Source organism: Frankliniella occidentalis, unplaced genomic scaffold (genome assembly GCF_000697945.3).
Source record: "Frankliniella occidentalis isolate FOCC.00 unplaced genomic scaffold, Focc_3.1 Scaffold362, whole genome shotgun sequence".
Taxonomy (NCBI): Eukaryota; Metazoa; Arthropoda; class Insecta; order Thysanoptera; family Thripidae; genus Frankliniella; species Frankliniella occidentalis.
In genome coordinates, this window is record NW_026267485.1 from 114,093 (window position 1) to 121,516 (window position 7,424).

Sequence of the window (7,424 nt, forward strand, 5' to 3'; positions counted from 1 at the left end):
GGAGACTAAGGAGGCGCTGTTGCTTCGGCGGGGTGCTCTCGGCCGCGCGCCCGCCACCCCGTGACAAGTTGGTGTCTCCCAGTCCATCTTGTGCCCCCTGCCCCCTCTCCCTCCCCCGGCCCAGCAATCGTGCTAACAAGCTCCAGCAGCCGACCCCGCAGTCCGGCCGGACCTACTCCGCCTCCTCCAGCAGAGCGCCGCTGCCGCCGGGTTGCGCTTAATAATTTTAAGCTCCCGTGGTGTGGCGGGGCGTGGCGGAGCGGAGCGGGCAGCCCAAACTTGCGACCCTTACAACTCGGCTCGCACCTCAGCCGCCCCCCTGGCCGCCACCCTCTCGGCCGGCCCCGGCAGGCTGCCGCCCCCAGGCCGCCCCCAGCCCAGCGGCCCCCAGCGGTGGCGGCGACGGGGCTGCGGGGGACAGGACAGCGACGAAGAATTAAGAGCCCTTTGCCCGGCCAAGATCAACGACGCAATTCCCGTAAGCGTTGTGTTGTGTGTGCCGCGCTGCAGTGAGCGAAAATAAATCTAAACTTGCTTTCGCGTGGGAAGATTTTTTTTCGCCGTCAGAGGCCGCCCGTGGCCGGCGGGCGGGTGGGGCCCAGCCTCCCCTTACTCCCGGGCCGGGCTGTCCGGGGAGGCCCCTCGCCGGCCCTTCGCCCAAGTCGCTGTGGGACCAAAACCAACTTTTGTTTATTTTTCGCTGCAATGTTTCTCGCTCCATCCATTCAAATCCGTGAGGCCAGGCGGCGCGGCGGGGTGCGGCGGCGGGGGGATGCCCGTGTGGGGGAAGTCTTACCCCTTCGCTCGCTCTCTGCTCTCGCGTCTCCTCTCCGCCCTCACTCTTTCGCTCTCTTTATATCCGATTCTCTCAATGGACCGTGGTCCTTCGCACGCGCACTACTTGCCCACCGCCATCTTTCTCGCCAACTCCTTTCCCCCGGTCCCTTTCACGCCCCTCCTTCCACCGGAGCACCTCCCCTTCTCCGACCACACAATAACCCCAAAGTGCCGGGCAGATGTTCCAGCTCCACAGCAGCCTGTGCTAATTTTTGCACATCCTGCCCCTTTTCGCACAACTTGAACGCACTGTTTGCGTATACTCTCGTTCACAACACCATAGCGTTCACCACGAGGGGGTGCTCACTCAAACAAAATGTGTACAATGATTTTTTGATTTTTGATTTTTTTGATTTTTTTGATTTTTGATTTTGATTTTTCTTTTGATTTTTCAGCTATGAAAAAGACAATAACACTTAAATTTACAAAAACTTCGTGTTTTTTCTTGTTTTGTGCCCATTTTTCTCAGTTTTGGGGTCGTTTGTTCTCGATTTTTCGGATTTTTCTGCAACTTTCCACTTGATTTTAATTTGATTTTTTTGATTTTTTTTGATTTTTTAAATGATTTTTTTTGGGCGGTACAATGATTTTTCGAAGTGAGCCCCCCCTCGGTTCACCACCGTACATTTTCATTGTGCACACGCCGTTGCTTATTTACCTTGTGCAGAAGCGTTATTCACAGTTCACACTGCGACTCTGCTCGCTCACCCTGGCCATTCTCTCCCACTTCGCTCATTTCTCTCCTCAGGCCAGGCTCGTCCTTGCCCGAGCTGGTGCTGGTGGATGTTCGCCTCTCCTCCGCCAATAACGTGACGCCTCGGCATGTGACATCGCCAGGCCCGCCGCGCCGAGGGCAGCACCGGCCCAAGCTAACCCGCGACTCAAAGGAATGGATAGAATCCATGAATGTTTTAGCAGTGGGTCCCCAGGCCTGGTCCTTGGGTCGCACAGTTTCTACCAACCCCTGCCCGCCCCGCCGCCGCCCGCCCCGCACCCCTCCAAGCCAAGGCGCCACCGCCACACCACGGCTGCGGGTGCTGGAGTTTCCCCCTACCTCCTCCCCCCCTCCCCTCTCCCTCTGATCCTTCTCGCTCTCCCACGCACGTCCGCAGCGCCCGGCCCCAGCCCCGGCATATACGGTATGGCACCATAACGATTTGCTGGGATCATTGAATAGCAAGCAGATGGCTCCTGTAGCGGCGCTCGGCAGAAAGAGCGGTGGGTGGGGGAAGTTCTCTTTCTCTCTCTCTCTTTCTCTCCCTCACCCTCCGCCCCTCCCAACATTCTTATCTGTTTCCTTATTTGAATATTTTTCACACTTGCAGAGCGCTCATGCCCGCCCACTGGCAGCACGTTCCCCGCCACCCGATCTCTCTCCGTTGCTCTCCAAGGATCGCGGCGGACTCAACGCCGGCCACGCGGGAAGGAAAAGGAGGGGAGTGGGGGAAGAATGAATGAGCCTCAAATAAATGAATGAATAAATGGACAAACGGAAAAAACGATCCACGGGGAAATGAAATGAGCCACATGCCTGTACTCGGCCGTAAAGATGGCGCTCCCGTGCGTGAGGACGGATACCGAAATACCGCAAGAAAAGCACTGCCAAAGCGAGGCTATTTTCTGTTTACGGGCTTCCATGGGGGACGCTGGCACCACGCGCGAGACTCTTGGCCGAGGGCGCCGCGACGGTAAGCTGAATATTGATTTCGTTTTTATTACTTCCATATAGTAGGAAAGAAAAGGTGGGGTGGGTGAGAATGGAGTGGTGTGGTACGGACAAGGGGGCAAGGGGGCATGGGGAAGGGAGAGGAGAGGGAATGCCAGCAGAGGGAAGGGGCCAGGGGAAAGGAGAGGAGCGGAGAGGGCCGCCGAAGTGGCTGAGCGAGACCAGCCGATCTTTGAATGCAAACTACGCCGCCGTGGCGTCCCGCCCCGCCCCATCCACGGCGTCGCCCAAACACTGCAATAACAATCGCAATAGCACTGCGCCCCTAATTGCGACGACAACGCCCGCGGCATGCCAAAGGACTCGTTTTGTTTATGAACTGGCGGCGGAGCGCTCCGCGTCGCGGGCCACGACGACGACGACCGGGCTGCGTGGCGTGGCGGGGCGTGGCGGGGCGTACCGGGGCGGGGCGTACCGGCGCGGGGCGTACCGTCGGATACGGGATTACTGGCCCCGCTCGGCCCGCTGTTGCTAATATCCGGTGCGGGCGATATTGTCAGTGAGCGATAAACTCTGCGAATAGTCCGTTTGTCGTGTCGGGGGGCGGCGGCCGGGGTCTATAAAGGTGGGCAGGGGGAGCCGAAGGCCTTGGCCAGACTAGGGAAATTTCGTCTGCTTTTTTGCCGTCGTCGGCCTTCCTCTTGGCGACTGGTGCGCCGCCGCCCCCTGGCCGCCCCCATCCATCCATAACCCTCATGTATGTGCGCGCGCGCTCCCCCGTCCCCCGCGCGCGCCGCCTCCTCCAAGCTCATCCCCGTGGAGGTCCCTCCAGCTGGCCTCCCCGCCGCCGCCGGCCGGCCCTCACGAGAAGATGACGTGTCCTTGCTGCCGACAACGGCGCAGCAGCAGCAGCAGACTGTCGAGATGACGGGCTCATCCGCACCCGACCCGGACCGACGGACGGACGTCTCGACAACGTGAGCACAACAAAACGTTGGAAAAGGAATGACAATTTTTTTTATACCCACCTCCTCCCCGACCCCATGTGTAAAATAATTGGAGGGAGAAAAGGCTTTCATAACATGATAATTAGTAGCCCCGTGGTGTAATTAACGACAGATGAAAAAGCCCTGCTGCTGCTGCTGCTCGGCTGCTGAGCCCCGGCTGGTCCCGGCTCAGCCCGCTCCGGCCCCTCCGGCCCCTCCGGCCGTGACCATACTGACAAATGCCAATTAGGCCCCTGCGATGGGCCGCTATTGCTAATAATGCCCCCCCACCTTCTGCCCCCCGGGCCCCTCTCCCCCGCAGCTTATTATACGCACCCCAGGGGCCGGCGGCAGCAGAACCGAGCAGAGCAGCGCCGCACTTTTAGGAACTCTGGGAAAGAAGCGGGCGCCGGCGCGGTACGCGGAAATGAAACATATGACGATGACTGGACACACGCGCGCCCTATAAAAAACCCCGAGGGAGAGTGAGAGAGTGAGATAGAGAGCAGTTAAGGAGAATTAATAAAAGTGATCGCCAAATGCTGCCGATTGGTCGTTTTTGGCGGAGATTCCACAGCGAAATCGACCCAAGTTTTTTTTTTTAAACCGCGTATAGAGACGACGGCGTGCTGTGCTGTATTTTCTCATACAGCTCACGCAGAAGCGCGCGCAGAGCTACATCGCCGTGAGTGGCGCCGCGTCTCCCGTTGTGTTTCTCATACGGCTCCGGGGCCCGGGGCCCGGCGGCCGTGTACAGTGAACATGGCTTTATACATTCTAGGCAGGCGGGTGGCTCCTCGCAACGCCCCGCCACGCCGGCCCACAGGGCTGCTTGTCAGTTGAGTGTAATCTGGGGTGATTTGGGCCGCCCGGCCGCGCCCCGCAAGGCAGGGCCAGGGCAGGGCCAGGGCAGGGCCCCCAGCGCAGGGGCTTACGCCTCCGGTTGGTCGCCTGGCCAGCCCCCCTCCCCCCTTTTCCCCTTTAGTTGAGCAGCGCGGGACGGGGCCTTACTGAGGGATTATAACTTGGAGCTCAGCTTCATCCAAGGAGGAGAAGGAGAGGGTGGTGGTCGTGGTGGAGGTGGTGGTCGTGGCAGCGGAGGAGCGGGAAAGGACTAAACTGTCCAGGTTAGACTAGAAACTCCCCGGCAGAGTGTGAGATCAGAAAGAGGATCGAAACTGCAGGTTTCTGCCATCGCAATTACCGATTGCAGTTGGAGGCGAACCGACCGAGAGCAACAGCGGCGGGGGACCGCTCTGGTTAAAACGAGGGCGGGGCTGCGGAGCACCCGCTCTGTCATGAAGGGGTCGCACCGGTCGTCGGCGCTCACGCCTGCGTTGGCTAACTCATGAAGTCAAGAGGTCTTCTGCTTCCCACCCGCCCCCCTGTTGGCCGCCCGATCACCGCCTCGGGTGCCGCTCGGGCACCGTTCGGCTCCCGTTCGGGTGCCAACCCCTTCGGCCGTGATGCCGAATTCCGCCTAATACCAGGGATTTGGCTCTCGGATGGATACGCGTGGCTTCACCTCAAACACTAAAGGACTGCTGCGTGCGACGGCACCTGTGTGTGTGTGTGAGAGAGAGAGATAGGGAGAGGGGACTCCGGCGCATCGAGAGCGAGTGAGACAGGGTCGGGGGTGTCGCCCGGGAGGGGAGGGCCGAAGTGAGGTTAGGGTTAACGCTACTTGGGTGCCACCGCGTCCAAGGCCGCCGGTGTCCTGCCGGTCCGCCGAGCACCGCCCCTCGATATTAGCCCGAATTAATTTGAATCAGACTGCGCGATTGGAGCACAAAGCAGCAGCAGAGAAGGTCGGCGGCCGCGCTGGCCGCGCGCACGGCTGCTGCTGCTGCCCCCGCGGGGGACGGCTGCCCCCCCCCCTCCTCAGCATCGGCTCCAAATCAGCCATGTGTATTTTATTTCGAAATTCGAGAGCCGCGTCGTATTTGAATCGCCTAGAGTCCCCCTCCTCCGCCCACACCGCCGCGCCCCGGGGGCCTCGCGGAGCAGCGCGCGCGCAGAGATCCTCAGACACGCGAGCCGGACGCCTCCGAACGACGGCCGCCCGCTCTCCCTCGGACGGACGGGCGGAGAGCTGCGAGAAAGAGAGAGAAAGAGTGGAGCCGGCCGCGCTCCTTCGACCGCAGAGTTCGGCGTTTTCCTGATTGACGGCGGCCGGGGGTCGGCGTGGCGGGAGGGACGTCAAACGACTTGAAGGCCGGGGCCGGGCCGGGGCGGGGCCGGTGTGGGTGGAAACCGTCGTGGTCGAGTTCGATTGAATGCTTATTACCGCCGTCTCTCTCTCTCGCTCTCCCGCTCGGGAGAGGCTATAAGGCGCCGTGAGAGCGACGAGGACGGGGCGGCTGCCGTGCTCTCTGTTATTAGTATTATAACCGGCCGAGCTGCTGCACTGACGCCATGATGGGCTTACGAAACCATATCCTGCGCGCCGCATTTTCTCACACAATCATCCTCCTCCTCCTCTGCGGGAGAGAGAGACGATCACCGGGGAGAGAGAGAGTCGCGTGGTAGAGAGAGCCCGCCCCGGCCCGGCTCCGCAGCGCGATATGGATGGGGCCCCCCGGGCAGCAGCGCCCCGCGCTCCCATTGGCCGGCGGGCGCCAGGGCGCGAGCGGCCGCGGCCGCCAACCACACTCTGCGCGCCCTTGCCCTGGCGCCCGCCCGCGCCGCCGCCTCTGCGTGCATATCTGGCCCATCTCTGCGCGGCGCACACCTCTCTTTACTACCTACCTCTACAGCCGGCCAGGCAAACCCCTATGACAGGCAAATGGACTGACTTGTTGCTATCTCGCTCTGCGCTGCGCACGGACGGACGGACAGCCAGTGCCCGTCTCGTCAGTCGCCTCCTCGACCGTAAAGCGTACCTACTCCATGGCGGCAATTACGGCGAGAGGTCGTGATGTTCTCATGCAAAACTATAAGGTTGGGCTGGCAATAGTGAGGCGATTACCGCGCCAGGCCCTGATCCATCATTAAGCCTCGCAGCGGCTATCCAAAGTGTTCGACCGGCGCCGCCATCGAGACGGACCCGCGCACTCGCGATATCCGCTCGAGTTTATATACTTTTAACACTGAATGTATTTAACGGCGGAAACTGACGAGCTGCTGCTGATTTGCGTTTTGTTTTTTTCGTGTAGTTGGCCGCGCATCAAGATATGAAGCAAGAGCGTTTTGTGAACATGCGGCGCGCGATGCTCCTCTTCAAGGAGATATGATCGGCCAACGGCAACCGCGCCGGCCACGCACCGCCGCGCAGCCAGCCGTGGCCGAGCACCGAGCACCGGCGAGCAGCCGCGAGCAGCGCAGGCCCGCAGGATCGCGCGGGGAGGTGCCCTCGGTGCCCTCCGTGCACTCATATCTATCGTCCACCTAGGGCCTGGGCGGGCTCTTGGCTTGCTTGGCCTGCAAGCCATACTCATCGCCCACCTCGTCCTCCCGAGTCACCACCAACCATACGCCTAACGTCCTCGTCCTCCTCTGTCCTTTCTCGACACCCCTTTGGACTGCTCGCGTCCTCCACTCGTCCTCTGCAGAGTATGAGAAGCCCGGCAGGCGGGGAGGGTCGGTCGGGCGAAATAGGTCACGTGGTATAAGGCCGTTTCTACAACGACCTCCCCCTCCCCCTCCCGCCGCGACCAGCACCAGCGCCCTAACTGCTCCCCTGGATGGCGCGGCGTGGCGCGGCGCCCGGCGATGCCCAAGTTTTAGTGGCTCAAACTGCAAGCGGGTGAGCTTGGCGCGACACCTCCGCCGCGCGCCCCGCGCGCCCCCGCCCGCGGAACACCGCGCCACTCTCCCGCGGAACACCTACGGAACACCCCCGGGGGTGAGTGAAGGTGTGTAGCCGAGCAGTATAGCTCGTAAGACGGCGCGGCGCCCCGACCGCAGCGCACAGGGGAGGCGGGGGGCGGCAGGGG